The sequence below is a fragment of the Pleuronectes platessa genome, chromosome 13 (assembly GCF_947347685.1).
Source record: "Pleuronectes platessa chromosome 13, fPlePla1.1, whole genome shotgun sequence".
Taxonomy (NCBI): Eukaryota; Metazoa; Chordata; class Actinopteri; order Pleuronectiformes; family Pleuronectidae; genus Pleuronectes; species Pleuronectes platessa.
The window spans coordinates 8,129,427-8,145,469 of NC_070638.1; the positions used below are offsets into that span (position 1 = coordinate 8,129,427).

The 16,043-nt window shown below is 41.5% G+C and overlaps 1 protein-coding gene across 1 annotated transcript in view; it reads left to right on the top strand.

The window, feature by feature from the left end:
- Positions 1 to 16,043, top strand: part of pth1r (parathyroid hormone 1 receptor) — a 43,998-nt gene that overhangs the window by 7,299 nt on the left and 20,656 nt on the right. The window lies entirely within an intron of this gene.

Genomic DNA, 16,043 nt, shown 5'->3' on the forward strand with positions numbered 1-16,043 from the left:
TTTTATATGAGGTATTATTATGTTCTTTTATATTCAACCTATTTCATATCAGTTGATCAGATGTGAAGATACTGCGGTTGTATTTTTTGATTTGTTCTGTCTGCCCCTTGTTTAAAATGAGCTTGTGGATTTTCCATTTAGTTGATGTGGGAGTTCATATGGAGAACTTTAAATAAAATCGTTTTTATTTTATTTATGACTTGCAGATCACACCAGGCCTCGTGCAGTATCTAAACCACAGTGTGCCTGTAGCTCATACTAATACCAGCGTTGACTGGTGTACGTGCAAACAGTGGATTCCCATTATTGCACTGCTGAACAGGATAAGAGGATTGAATGATGTCACTCCTGCAGGCTGCAATCCTTTACAACCCGGTCTCAGTGTGTAAAAAGTCTTAATCACTTCATAATATGAGGTGGTGCCAGACTGGCATTAGAATAATTGTTGGACTTTATAACCTACTAACGACAAGTTGCTATAATGAGGGTTGGATTCTGGAAATAGTAACAAATCAACCAAAGCACTTCAACCCTCATTTAAATGCTGACAGCGATTCCAGTGACTTTTACTGACCACTGCTTGTTTTTGAACTGTAATAAACAAAAATGGGATTTAAAAAAGATTTTTCACGTCTGTGGTCTCCGTCGAAACTGGAGATTTATAATACCAGTTATAGATCGTACCACAGGAGGCCTGGAGCTCGGGGGAGATGGTCCCCAGACACTGCACTCCTTGAGATAAACGTCACATCTCTGAGTCACTGGAACACACCGAAAATAACCTCTTCTCACTCAGCATCGAAAAGTATCGTGTCATTGTGCCTGGAAGTTGAAGAAATGGAAATCAGCAGCAGTTTATACGGTTGGAGAGAGAGGGTGTAATTTAGGGAGCAGCTTGGTTGAAATGTAATTTTTGCATCCAAGTGAGATTATATGTCAGCAGATGGGCCTTTCCTGTTTTGTAATGGAGTTTCCCAGCACGTTAAAAACGGTTTGAAGCAGCACGAGGGTGTAAACTGTGCATAAGCCGCTGCACATGCCTTGCCGCTGCAGATCATGGGTCATGCGCTGTCGTCACTGGTCACTTAACATGTTTGCTTGAAATTTCCTGGGATCAGCATTGGATTCGGCTAACAGAGGCAACTTGTAGTGGGAAAATACCCTTCACACACACACACACAGAGACACACACACACTCACACACACACACACAGACACACACACACACACACACACACACACACACACACACACACACACACACACATCGTCATGATCAGTATTTCACTGTGGAGCTTTACAGTAGCCGAGGGAATTCCAGAGACAACTGAGGAGCAATCTGATTTCTTCCACTTCCTCTAAGAAAAGCACACATCCTCGTGTCCCCTTCTTTTCCCTTCGCATTGACTGACACATTGTTCAGTTTTAAGGGCCTGTGAGTCAGACTCGTAACGTGTGTGTGAATAGGAGTGTCTTCAGTTTCACCAGCATGGTAAGGTTATACCGTGGCTGTGTTTGACTCAGGAAAGGGCTTGTTTGCTTGACTTACCGTGACCTCAGCTTTTTTTTTCTTAAACTTTCCACTTGAAGAATGTGAGGGTATGTGTAACTCAATGCCACTTTTACACCTCGCTGAAAGACGTACACTTCTAACAGATATTTTAATGATGTGCCTCTCTGCACGATGAACTCCAACGCTCCCAAATGCTGTTTGGGCGCGTAGCTCTTTTCCTCTTTTGTCTATCCCCATAATTGTCTTTATTTGTTGGTTTGTTTGTATGTGAGCAAGTATACAGAAAAACAACAAAGTGGATTTTCACGAAACTTGGTGAATGGATTTGTTATGGGTCAGGGAAGAACCCATTCCATTTTTGTGCAGATCATGGTGCTGATGCAGGATTATTTTTTAACTCTCTTTAACATTGTAAGACATTTTTACTGTCAGGCACCTTGAGGAGACTGATATCTATGAGTGTGTGTAATGTGGAGCAGCTTGATTAGATTTAAGGCGACTTTTGCCTCCGTCCTGGGCTCCATACTGGGCTCCATACTGGGCTCCATACTGGGCTCCATGTCAGACCCATCTCTGTCAGCTCAGCTGTCACAGCTTGCCACCTCTGTGTTTTAGGTCAAGCTTGTTTGCGTTTTCCAGGGAGTCCAACTCAGAGCGATCTTTGTTATGTGGTTCTGGTGCAATCTGAGGACATGCTCAAGCCATTGTATCCGCCCACGTTCAATCTCTTTTTAGGGGTAGAATATGTCGCCTTTTTTATTTTTTTCCCCGAGGCATTCATTGTGGAAGTGCCAGCACTCGGAGCCGTACAGGAAAACAGATTTAATATCGCTTTTGCAGAGTCAGACGTTTGAATTTGCCGCCTTCATGATACATTTTCCTTTTATTCCCAGTCGCTCATTGTGTGAAGGATGTATCTTCAGAAGGCAACGAGCAGCAGTTCGACAAAGTTGAGGCCGTGTGCGATGCCAAAGTTGCTCAGACATCTAATAGTTCCACTCCCAAACTTCCCCTTTCAATAGTTGTTTTCCTCATCGTCGACATGTCTCAGATGAAATGCCTTTTCCTCTTTCTGCGAACAGGCGTTTTCCACTTGTCCACTGAATGCCCGACACATCCTGGTTATCTCAGGGAAGTAAATTTATCACATTTCACAAGGACAGGCCGCTTGTCCTCTGTCAGTCTTTGATAAGGCCGTCAAGGTTTTATCTGCTCCCTGACTGTTGACCGTGTCCAGTGACATTGTTGGACAGAAGAATTTTATAAAAACTCAATATTTCAAATAAATCATTAGGCATTGGTGGTTGATTGCTAGAGATTATGAGTTTGTGTTCTTTGTGGTGCCTTTTCAGCAGCTACCTGCTGTATCAATATTGTGGTGCAGACTTCCTTGCGGGCAATATGATTGGAAACCCACAGCAGCTCAGTCGAGTTGACATGTGAAAATTCTCAGCTACGTAGATGCCTTTGCCATTGACCGACGATCCTGCTCGGCCCTGCCCCCACCGTTGTTGAATAGATTTAAGTGTCAGATACACAAACGCTCTCAGACTCGTTCCACAGCCCCTGAACGCAACAGGGATGGAGTTTGTAGACGGTCACGAGTCAATTCCCGAAATGATCACGAGCAGGAAAAGCAGGATTTCACACATCCGATCCAGACGTTTACGTGATTTGACTCAGACCTCAGACTTTGGGCCGGGGCTCACGGCTGAGAGGAGACCGGACTTCTTAAAAGGGACCTTTATTAAACTCAGGGGCTTATGGTTTTATAAGTATGCAGTTCGCTGCTCCGGATTTTCCAGCAATAAGTGAAGAAATCCTCACATGGCAGCGCAGCACAAATCTCAGCCAATTTTAACTTCAGATAACAGTGTGAAGTTTGGCTGGACTTCAGCTCAGCTCCGTGACATTTAACACACGAGCCAATTAGAGCCCGGACCCTGAAAGTGGTTGCAAAGCTACAGTGCCTTGCATAAGTATTCACCCCCCTTGGACTTTTTCCCATTATGTACTGTTACTAACTGGAATTCAAATAGACTTAAATAAACTTTTTCCCGTTTGATCAACAAAACATGCATAGTACTTTGGAGGTGCAAAATAAATTTTATTGTGACACAAACGATAATGAGAACAAAAAAGTTGACATCTGTTGGGTGCATAAGTATTCACCCCCCTGTGTCAATACTTGGTAGAACCCCCTTTCGCTGCAATTACAGCTGCAAGTCTTTTGGGGTATGTCTCTACCAGCTTTGCACATCTAGAGATGGAAAGGTTTGTCCATTCTTCTTGGCAAAAAAGATGAAGCTCAGTCAGATTGGATGGAGACCGTCTGTGAACCGCAATCTTCAAGTCTTGCCATAGATTCTCTATTGGATTGAGGTCTGGGCTTTGACTGGGCCATTTTAAGACATTAACATTCTTTAATCCAAACCATTCCTTTGTAGCTCTGGCTGTATGTTTAGGGTCATTGTCCTGCTGGAAGATGAACCTCCGCCCCAGTCTCAAGTCTTTTGCAGACTGCATCAGATTTTCTTCAAGGATTTCCCTGTATTTGGCTCCATCCATCTTTCCCTCTATTCTGACCAGTTTCCCTGGACCTGCTGAAGAGAAGCATCCCCACAGCATGATGCTACCACCACCATGTTTCACTGTTGGGATGGTGTGCTCAGGGTGATGGGCAGTGTTGGGTTTTCGCCACACATAGCGTTTTGCATTGAGGCCAAAAAGTTCAATTTTGGTCTCATCTGACCAGAGCACCTTCTTCCACATGTTTGCTGTGTCTCCCACATGGCTTCTGGCAAACTCCAAACGGGATTTTTTATGGATCCCTTTCAACAATGGCTTTCTTCTTGCCACTCTTTCATAAAGGCCAGATTTGTGGAGTAGACGACTAATAGTTGTCCTGTGGACAGATTCTCCCACCTCAGCTGTGGATCTCTGCAACTCCTCCAGAGTAATCATGGGCCTCCTGGTTGCTTCTCTGATTCATTTTCTCCTTGTCCGACTCTTCAGTTTGGGTGGACGGCCTCCTCTTGGTAGGTTTGCGGTTGTGCCATATTCTTTCCATTTTCTTATGATGGATTTTATGGTGCTCAGAGAGATGTTCAAAGCTCTGGATATTTTTTTATCACCTAACCCTGCTTCATATTTCTCCACAACTTTATCCCTGACCTGTTTGGTGAGCTCCTTGGTCTTCATGATGCTGTTTGTTCAGTAATGATCTCCAACAAACTCTGAGTCCGTCACAGAACAGGTGTATTTATACTGAGATTAAATTGCAGACAGGTGGACCCTATTTACTAATTATGTGACTTGCAAATGTGACTTGTGAATGCAATTGGTCGCACCAGATCTTTGTTAGGGGTTTCACAGTAAAGGGGGTGAATACATATACACTCAACACTTTTCAGATTTTTATTTGTAAATAATTGTGAAATCCATGTAATATTTCCCCCCACTTCCAAATGATGCACTATTTTGTGTTGGTCCATTACATAAACTCACGATGAAATAAATTTTAATCTGTGGTTATACCATGACAAAATGTAGAAAAGTCCAAAGGGGGTGAATACTTATGCAAGGCACTGTATGGTCAGTCAGAGCTCAACTGATCTGAAGTGCTCCATATGAATGTACTTGTATAAACTTTCATTAATAACATGTAGAAGTATAATTTAAATTGTGGATTAAAGGTCAAATTGAGGATTGAATCCAAATATTATTGATAATTTCTGGAGTTCTTCCAACTTTAGATGATACTGGTCTCCATCAAAGTTCAATGGTTCCCTTTTCTGGAATGGTCTGCTAAAAGCAACTCCTGAAATGAACGGATCATCTATTCAATTAGTTATTTAACAAATTAAAATCTATATTTTAAATTTGTATATTTGTTGTATATTTATTTTGGGGAGTTGAGTTGCATATTGCATCATCATACAGAAAAATCATGCTAGTGAATTACACTGATCATACAGTTTACAGTCGTACAACCGACTCACATTACTTCTGCTTCCAAACCTGCACTGCAATGTGCAAAGTGAAGCACGTGTACATTTGCTGTACTGGCAGATTTTCACCCGAAAGTTTCATGAATCCACAAACTTACCATCTGACCCTCGAGCTGGAACACTCCTTAGAGGTTGTGGCTCATTTCTGCAATTATTTTTAATGGTATAATGTGGCATTGAATGAAGAGTCGCTCTGTGTGGAATTAGCTTATTTGATGTGTTAATATTGATGAGGGTTTTTCCACGATGTGCATGTGGATGAAGGCCACAGTGAAGACCTACATTCAGCCTGTGCTATAATAGATGCGGGAGCAACATCGGCTTGGAAGACTTTTCATATTTATTGCCAGAGTTGTAGAATACCATATGTTATTTGCATATCTACAGCATATAATTGAATGCATGGCCACAAAATGTATTTTTAAAGGAGATAAACCATGATAAACAGTATATGGTTATTTAATAAGCTCTCATAATAAAGACATAAAAGAATCCCAGCTAAAGTATTACATGTTATACTTACACTACAAATATACAGCGTGTGAGCGTATTAAAACAAATGCAATCTGTTTCTCGGTCTTGGGTTGTGCTACTTCATATTCAAGAATCGTGAAATTTAAAATACATATTTATAAATTGGGGAAACCTCAGGAAGAAGTGAGCTCGAGGCTGTTAGCATGGAATTAAAATATCATCTGCTGCCAAATGTGATCATTTTGAGTTTGTGTGTCAGTGTTGTGTGATCATTTTACATACACAAAATCCTAAATTGCTATGTACTGTATGAGTTTGAGGTCTCGGGATTGTCAAGCTCATTTTGATTTGCATGGTATCACTGTGGCTTCAGTTTAATATATGTGACAAGCCAGAGCTTTTGTGCAATGTGGCCTAAATTTGAAAGGGATTACTTACAATTATGCAGATTTAGGAAAAACTCAGAAACTCTGGTCCCGATCCCTTCATGTGCCAAGGATTTGAAGTTCTGCTTCAGTTCACCGCCCCTCCACACCAGGGATGACATATTCTCTAAATTTAAACTTAGGAACCTCTCGTCATTAGGCGAGCGTGCTAACCGCCGGCTTTAGATGGTGGAGGATTTTATGATTGAGAAGAAAAGAAGAAAAACACCACAATCAGCCCATAAAGACGATTTTGTGTTCCAGCGTTCCTTCTGAGTGACTGACGTGCAAAGCAGCTTCTCCCAAACTGTTGCTTTGCTCTGTTTACGATGGATTAAACCAGATATTGACTTGTAACGCTCTCATCAGTGCTCACTGTTTGCCTGCTGCTACGGACTCTGCCTCGTACCCACGGGCTCCAGTCATTTCTAGTCAAATGAAAACATGGTTCAAAGACCTCAGCACCAGTGACCTTGTAGTCGGTGGAAAGACGACACTGACAGGGCAGGAGCAGGCCTCTCGGTCGGAGGGCACAGTTTACAGTGCAGCCCATGTGTGCTCCTATTTTCTTTCACCCACCAGACAGTCTGATCTTCTTCATCCTCAAACCTATGCATTAACATTTGTGTCCCTAATGTGTATTAAATCCTTCAAATGCAGCCATGAAGGGACACACACACGTTTATGCTGTATTTATCTCGGCAAGTTAATCCATTAATGGCTCACTGCATTATTTAGTGGCTTTGTAGAATAAGATTTGCCGGAAAGCATCTTTTTATAGACTCACTCGAGCTGCGAGCTGCATTTGAAGAGTGGTGTCAAAAGGTTGAAACTTAAATATGGGTGTTAGAGAAAATCAAAAGGCACCTTGTGTACTGTTTTTTCATGTTTTTTACCTTCATGTGTCTCCGAATGCACAATTATTTCTTGATTAATAAAAACACTCGATTGAAGCTGCAATGTAATTTTGATTTAACCCTTAATAGCTTGTGTTTCACTAGGACTTATCTCATATGTCATGCAAAGGCCTTTTCCTGGTAGTCATGCACAGAGTTATAGTACATGTTGTTTTATACTAGACACGACATATGTATATTTGTACACATTCTCTGTATATTCCTATGCAGCTATATACTGTATATGTCTTTGCCTCTGGATTATAAATGATGTTGGTTTTAAAATGGCTCCAGTGAAAAACATTTCAGTCAAGCTGACCACCAACACAAGGGTCATTCTCTGTAATACGCCTCTTTCAGTAATTAAAACAAAAGTGCGGAACATTAGCATTAGAGAGACACCTTGGCTGATTAAGTTTTGCCAAATTAGCCGAGAGTATAGAGGTTTTCTTTGGAAGACGGCTGCAATTAGTGGTTTTATATAAACTGTGTCCTTGTCCTGGTTGTTTGCAGAGAGCAGGCTTCTCCGTGTACCTTCGGTTTTGAGTGGAAAAGCCGCTGATTGCTTGACCTCTAAATGCATCACCTCTTTTTTCTCTACTGCTTCTTTGCCTAGATGTTTAACTACATCCACCCTGCACTGATTGCTGTGTTATGCTGGGCTCTCCCTGGTAATGGCACACATCTTGCTGCAGCAATGATTTTCATTAGTCAGGTTGGAAGAGGGTCGCAGTGACTTTTGACTCTAACATGTTCGTCCCACTGTTTGTCTGTGTGTGTGTGTGTGTGTGTGTGTGTGTGTGTGCCGCCTCTGTGGACAGGCAACACATACACATGAACACATCACTTTCTCCTTCATTAGTTTTGAATACAGAAATATATGAAATGTATTTTCATCCATGTGCGAGTGTGTTCTGTTTCATGGTTTTTGAAAGAAACAACCAAAAACTAACAAGGAATCTACTGAGCAAACTGAGGAACCATGCCTTATGCTACCTTCGCTGAAAATAAATAAATATAATGCTGCTTCTGTCAAATGTACAAGGTTTAACCATTCTTGACAGTTTATGAAAAATAATGATGGTGGCTCCCAGATGGCCACTGATGGTCATTTTTATACCTCCGCACTGGCGACAGCCGTAGCCGAAGGCATTATGTTTTCTGATTGCTTGTCTTGTTTGTCTGTCCGTCTTATTCTCAACACAATATCTCATGGGCTCGGATGTAGTTTCTTCAGATTTGGCACAAATTGCACTCGGGCTCAGAGATGAGGAGAATGGATTGTTCTCTGCAAAGTTCAAGGGCACTCTGATCTCAAAAAACACATGTAGCCAAACTTCAAAAACAGGTTCTGACACATTTTCTGACAAATAACAAAATAATGATATGTTATAAAAGGAATGTCCACTTCACTCTGACATCCTCATGCTCTGTACATCTACCTTCTCTGAAGAGAACATGCTGTCCATATTTTCTGCAATTTGACTGGTTTGCAGAAAAACACAACCTCGGTGCAGTAATTCTAGTGGAGGTTGTTGTATTGGATTGCATCATATAATAATACATTATTTGCTCCTCCGTGTAGGAAAATATGGACAAAATGTGAAGAGTTGCTCCGAGTGTTCTGTTATGGACAGAGTGAGCGGTAAGATCCGCGTGCAGAAGTGGCAGATGGCAGATCGATGGCGGTTGATGGCCCACATCCATTTAGACTTGTGAAAGTGTGATTTTGTAATGACGCCAGTTTTTGGATGTTTAAACGAAGTGGAATTGAAATTGAAAAGCCTCCTGCAGTCGACTAATTATAGTGTTGACGGTGAGTCCTCCAGTATGAGAACATGACTCTGCAAATTAGTTGGATTAACTAGCATCGGAGGCAGAGGAACAGGAAAACGCGGATGTGAATCATCAGAAGCAAACCTGAACCACGGAGTCGGCCTCACCTGACAGTCGATTCACCGTCATCTTTCATTTATGGAACCTTTTGTGAGAAAAATGAACCTTATGGAAAGCTTTCAGACAAGTCGAGGCTCCTCCTCTTTCCCCCTGCAGCCGCGTGTATTTTGGTCAAAGACTCATTGAAAAATAGATGAGTCCATTAGGACATACCTGCTGTCCATCCTGATAAATATTGTAGAGCCTTACTTTCTGCGACCTCATCTATATATCGTCTGCGCCATTATTGCAGGTTGTAGGGATTTCCAACTACTTAATAAGGCTGATCCACAAATCTGACACTTCAGCAGCTGAATCCGTTTCTCGACATATTTGTGTGAATATCTTTGTGGCAAATGTTCAAAGTTAAAGGAACAATGACATCATCCTGTATTTTATCATCAGCTGTTGCGATCTGGAGGCTTAGAGCCGAGGTTTCCACGCAGAGGCTGATACCGTGAACGCTGCACCGCTCGGCTCAAACTGCATGATCTGTCACATCTGGGGAAAAACAACCTCTAATGGATTACAAATCCACTCCAGAAAATATTTTTAACCTTCAGTCCTCATAATCTGGAGAGAGAAAATGACTATATTTACATTGATTGCTCCTCATTGTCCTTCCACCAGTCCCCCGGTCACATGTATCATTAGCCGACACTTTCGTGACATCCATTAAGATATTATGAAATGTCTGGCGCTTTTGATTGTTGCATAATCATTAAGCTTTTGATGAAAATTAAAATGCTGGGCTGGTATTGCTGTATAAAAGTAGCCAGCCTGACTTGTATTTGAATTGAATCCCTTGTATAACATAATACTGGTTGTCTTTAACTCAGAGAACAATAGAGTCGCCGCTATCTGGACTCCACAAGATGTGCGCCGCCTCTCAGAGCTCACACAATGTTTCCATCAAGGGCAAAAGTGCTGTTCTTCCAGCCTACGACCAGAGCAGGGTATAATTAGGAACTAAATGCTGCTTTAAGTCAGAATGTGGTCGGCAAGCATTTCCAAAGGACAACCAGTCTTGTGGTTTGTGGTTTTTATCATCAAATGCAAATTGCACAGTTGAAGAGGAGTGGCACTGACTCATAGAGTTTATAATATCCAGGAACCTCATCCGCTAAAACATTCATGCGGTGCAATATGTCAGAAGTAACATATTCATGTTTTTTTCCAGATAGAGGACAGGCCATTAAAAACAAGATTCAGCGGACTTGTAATTTTCGAGACCCCAATTTTTTTTTTTAGGGGGGGGGGGGGGGGGGGGGAGGAAAGTCAAAAAAAGCCCTGGGGATCAAATGTTGAATATATGCCAACAGCAAGGAAGTGAATGTTAGTTTATGGTGTAAAGAATGGCAAGTGACCAAAACACGTACATAAAACAAACATTCAACTTTATTCCCATAATAGAGGCGCTTTGCACAGACCAGAGTAAATATTATTTATATATTATTTATCATCCATGTGATGAAGTGTGATCTGGAAAGAAAGGTCTCACTTTATCTGAGCGTCTACTGAGAAATCTCATCCTCTGTGACGGCTCAGCCAACACAGGGGGGTATTATTATACAAGTGTGAAACGATAGAGCAAATTAATACGGCTTGTGTTTCCAGGCCAAATACCAGCAGAGCTGTGATCATAAGGTTAATGTTGACAGTAAAAACATCTACAAGCCCTGAATACTGACTGTGTGTGTGTGTTGGTGTCTACACTGCACAGTGTAACCCTTCACCTTGCATTTTTTTTTTCACAATTCAATAGTTGGTTGAATGCTAATCTTGTGTTTATCAAGCTCACGTGAAGTCTACCCTGAAATGAAAACCACTATCATCCACGCACACGCTCTCAGAGGCTGTAGCTCAGGCTGAAATCAGTGTGGTGGGAAAATTGGAATTAAGTCACATTTCCAGCTAAAAGGTTTCTGGTTTAAATCCCAGTTCGGTGAGAGTGCATGCTCTACCCAGTCATGCAGATTGGTGATGATTTGAGACTCTGTGTGTGGGTTGTGTGTGTGTGTGTGTGTGTGTGTGTGTGTGTGTGTGTGTGTGTGTGTGTGTGTGTGTGTGTGTGTGTGTGTGTGTGTGTGTGTGTGTGTGTGTGTGTGTGCATGATTGTTTGTCTGTTAGCTCTGTGATATGCTGGCGACCATAACTCCCACCCAATGCAGGATGGGATTGACTCCAGCTCCGTGCATGACCCTCAAAGGATAAGTGTTTTAGATAATGTACGGATGGATCACAGCAATTAAATCTGCCGTGTATTACAGCATATTCATAATATAAATCCGGGGCACTATGCTCCTTTCATAAACACTGGATGAACTGCAGCAGCTGTTTTTCCCTTTCAGGTGCTGTTCTGTATAATGACATGTATGTATTACATTAGAAGCATGCAAAAACCTTTAAATCAAAATAACAGCAACTTGTATCCATTGGGATTATCCTGTTTTAATCTGGATGACTGGTAGGGAGAAGATCGATGCGCTGGAACATCCTGATCTCTCTGGGGTATCGAGGGAAAGTCTGATGTCGTTTTGTCTTGATAAATGTTCAGTGACATTTTCCAGGTGCAGCCCGTCTGTGCGTCTCAGTTGTCGGTTGAAATGAACCCATTCAGCTCACGTTGTGGAATGAAGATGAAGATGCTGTTGAAAAACCCAACTGTTGTTTTGGATCTCAGCCAGTCACTCAGCTCTGTGGACCCTCAGCTCGGCAGTCTAGCGCTTCCATCAAGCTCGTTGTCCCCCCGACACAACAACAATATGTGTGTTTTGCACAAGTGTGATTGCAAGGCGAAAGCATTTACAACCTGCAATCATTCCCCTCGGCACCATCATTAAGCCAAACTTTGTTTACCACGGTTTCTGTTGCTTTACAATAAACCGCAGGCCATCAAGAGTACTTTACTGATGAATATCTCTATTTGAGGGACTGAGATCAGTCCAAATCAATCATCAAATGTCATTATTTTGAGAATGATGTTCACTCTGAAGCATCCTGGTGGCTGAAAGTCCAGTGCCACATCATTAAGTCCAGGGTTGGACAAGGACCTTTGCTGCATGTTTATATCCACTCTCTCTGCCTCGGTTTAATAAGCTATCAGATAAAGGCTTGAACGCAAAAACAAAGAATAGTACTATAATCTCATTTGACTTCTAGGGAGGTCAGTGTAAAAGGTTTAAGTGCAGTGTCTTGTTCTGATAAAAACAACTGTGCCGTTATGTTTGGAATGTATAATTATGCTTTTTGTGTTTGTTTGTGTGTGTGTGTATATATGTGTGTGTATATGTGTGTTTAATGGACCTCTTCATGGTCTGAGATTCGACTAATGAGATCAAACCCATCGTTGACTTATTACTGATAATTGCTCTCCATTGGATTCAGTGCTGTTTTTTTTCCAGCTCATTTAAACTCGCTGGCTCCTCGTGTTTTTTTGTTTTGGGCTCTCTAATGAAACTCTCACAAGCTCCAGCGTTTCACTCCCTTGATTCACTGTCGGCCATTTCAGGAAATGACTTTGGTCAACCACAACTTTCTTGAGAAAAAAAAAAGGCTGTCCACAATCAAGACTGCTGCTAATGTACCGGAAACCCAGTGTCTCCACTCGGTGTATGCACGGCGTCTGTCCGCATGACACCATTCCTGGCGGACGACTTTTCAACTTGTGTTTTGCAAAAAAAAAAAAATATTCCCCCACAAAATATTCCCCAAAAATCAACAAATGAAACACTGACGATATTCATCTGTGGCCCCCGGACAAGCAGAACTTTTATAACCAAACACAACATTTGGTTACTAAAATAATTTCGTACGCAAATGCTGGAATTAGAAAACTTAATTTGTAAATGTGCGTTTGGCTCTCATGATGTATAGTGTCAGTATTTAGTCACGGTGGTTCAACACTGTCTTCACACAGCAGCCTAAATACAGTTCTCTCAATATTGGTCTTATATTCTCGCAGAGCGCTGCAGTGTAAGTCATCGAGCCCCAGTTTGCAAAGACAAATAGGAACTTGTGGTTTATTCAAGTGGAGTTTGTATTCTAGTGACCAGTGACGAAAAAAAACACATATTTATATAGTGTTTTTTTTTTTTTTCTAATTTTTCATTTTGGCACACACTCAAAAAGCCTTTAACAAAAAGAATACTGTGTTTTGAATGAAATGCAGTAAATAAGAATGTCCACGTTTCTCCCTGTGAGAAGTCGTGTTTACTTTGGAGGTTTGGATGCAGGCCAGTGGAGGAGGAATCGCTTTCAGAAATAATCAGGGGGCACACTTATTACCCAGGACTCTCTTTTTAAAACGGTAAACGATACTCCTCCACATCCCCGCGAGCAGGAGTCTGCAGATGAAGGAGAAGTCCCTCCACTTTCATAAAGGGAAAATAAACCCCCCGAAACTCCATGCCTCGTTTCAGCCTCATGTTTCACGGAGGCTTGATCTGTGCCTCAGAGAGTTAATGTATTTGTTCTTAAAGTGTCGGAAACAACAGTCTCACTCTGCAGGGTTTTAAAAAAAAAAAATGTACACCACCACTCTGAAGACGAAGGTGAAATGAACTTAAACTTAAATGCAGCAGATGTGTTAACTTCCACTCGTGAATAATGACATTTCTCATTGCTTCTTATACTACACTTAACAACACTGTGATGAACATGTCACTTAGCATCTAGACCCTGCGTCTCTGGTTTCCTGTTGGGTGGAGCTTTCACCTAAAGTAACACCAGCCAGTTATTAAAATGAAAATAGTGTCGACTTCTGCAGGAGCTGTCAGAGGAATATTCTATATTGGCGTAGTTAGCACAGCAAACAGGTAGTATCTATCCTTGTTCGCCTGCGGTCGAATGTTGTTCCATCTGTGGTTGTTTACCGTGCAAAGCCATAAACGTCCTCATTCTGTAACACCATTCAGCTCCCAGACTGGACATCCTTATTTCGGCGCTGTGAGGAGTGAAAATATTGATGGACTGAGGTTATATGGTTTTGTGTGCAGCAAACCCATGACGGCTCGGGTATTTACAGTTTAATTTCAAGTTTCGCGAAAATTACGCACTCGCCCCAGAGACAATGTATACACGTCTCAGTTCCCGAATGACTCCCAGTGTCGGCGCGCAGATTTAGAATGTTCCTCTTTCACAACGTAAATAGGGAGCAGAGAAATCGAGGGCTTTGAAACAACGTCTGGAAAATATCACAACGTTTGCTTTGCTGCAGCTCGTCGGTCTCGTGTCGTATGTAGCAGCCGGTGGCACAAATATAGATGTACGGCCCAGTGTGCAGTACTTCTGCTGCAGTAAAACCAGCTTCCTAGTGATTAAATACAAGTGCACTTACTGTGCTGTAGTATAATTTGGAGTACTTGAATAAGTCAAGTTTCTGCTACTTTATTCTACTCCAAATGTACTTATTTACTGGATAACAGATATTCAAATATCTCTTTAACTGCTTGATAATGTGTACCTTAACTTTGATGAGCATTTTTCTGGTTAAGCTTATTGATTTCTTTTTTCAAAATCTGAAATTAAGTCATGAATCATGCTTACCAGATTAAGATCTCATTTATAAAGAAGACAATCAGTGGTATTTAGATGTAGTTTTAGACAGAACAGAACATAGTCATTACATTATAATAAGAATATCTCCCCTCTGCCTTCTCTTTGTGGATGCTGATGCAGATGATGCTATGGTTGCATCTTGCATTTTAATTAGTTTTCTGACCTATTTCAAATGGCTGTAATACACGTTTTCGCAGCGTCAGTACTTTTCACCTGTGTATGAATTTAACTTTTCGGTTTCTTTCCTCTCATGCATGTTGCAACTAGATTTCTGTACATCCAGATTTGGGATTTAAGTCGTCATTAATCCAAAAAAGACAAAAACATGAAGTGTACTTCAGCCACCTCTCCAGGCACGCTGCACAGCCCACATCTTAGTTCAGTGTGTAGATGCATATTGCATTTGGCTTAACGCAGCATGAAGACTCCTGTTTGGCAGCAGTAATAATCCTGGTGATTTGTGGTGCAGGGCATTTTTTTTTAACTTTGTTTCGTTTTTTTTCCACCACTTTTCTCAGCGCTGTGCTCCTTTAAAAGTAAATGTGGTCACTTTCAATACAGTCACATTTGTCATTGCCCAAAAGTGATCCGTGGGCAAACAGCGAGCCAGTCAGTGTGACCTATTAGAATGGAAAATGTTCCCCTGACTGGAAAACCACACCTGAGGTGCCACGCCACGTCAAACACTGTGTTCAAACGCTCAGGAAATATCGGGAAAAAAGCGTGTTTTTGTCCATGTTGTAACTTTGTCATGTCTGATTAGTGACCGTCTAGATCATTAAACCACAGGAATACAAACTGGGACGATGAACAACAAGTGAAACTAATATTATTTATTCAAGGGGAAAAAAACGTTTATAGTTGTGCTGTGTAGCTCTTAAGCTCCTGACAGGGGAACTGAAAGTACAATCTAATCGGACCTTCCAGACACAGAACCGTCTGTTTAACATCCAGGCCACTGCTTTCACTCATATTCCATTTGAGGAAATGTCACTTGTTGAGGAGTATTTAACTGAAGGAAAGTGGATTTGGATTGTGCTGTCTGCAGCACTATGACCAGGGATGAGCGGTTAGAGGGTTTGAAGCAGCTGTGAAGACGTAATCGTGTCTGAATATCAGCCAACGGATGCATTTATACTGGAGGAGCAGAGTCAGAATCTTTATTTCAGATCCAGATGGGACCACTGATGTGTAATTAAATATTTTCTCTGCAGTTTTGGACACTTCAGAA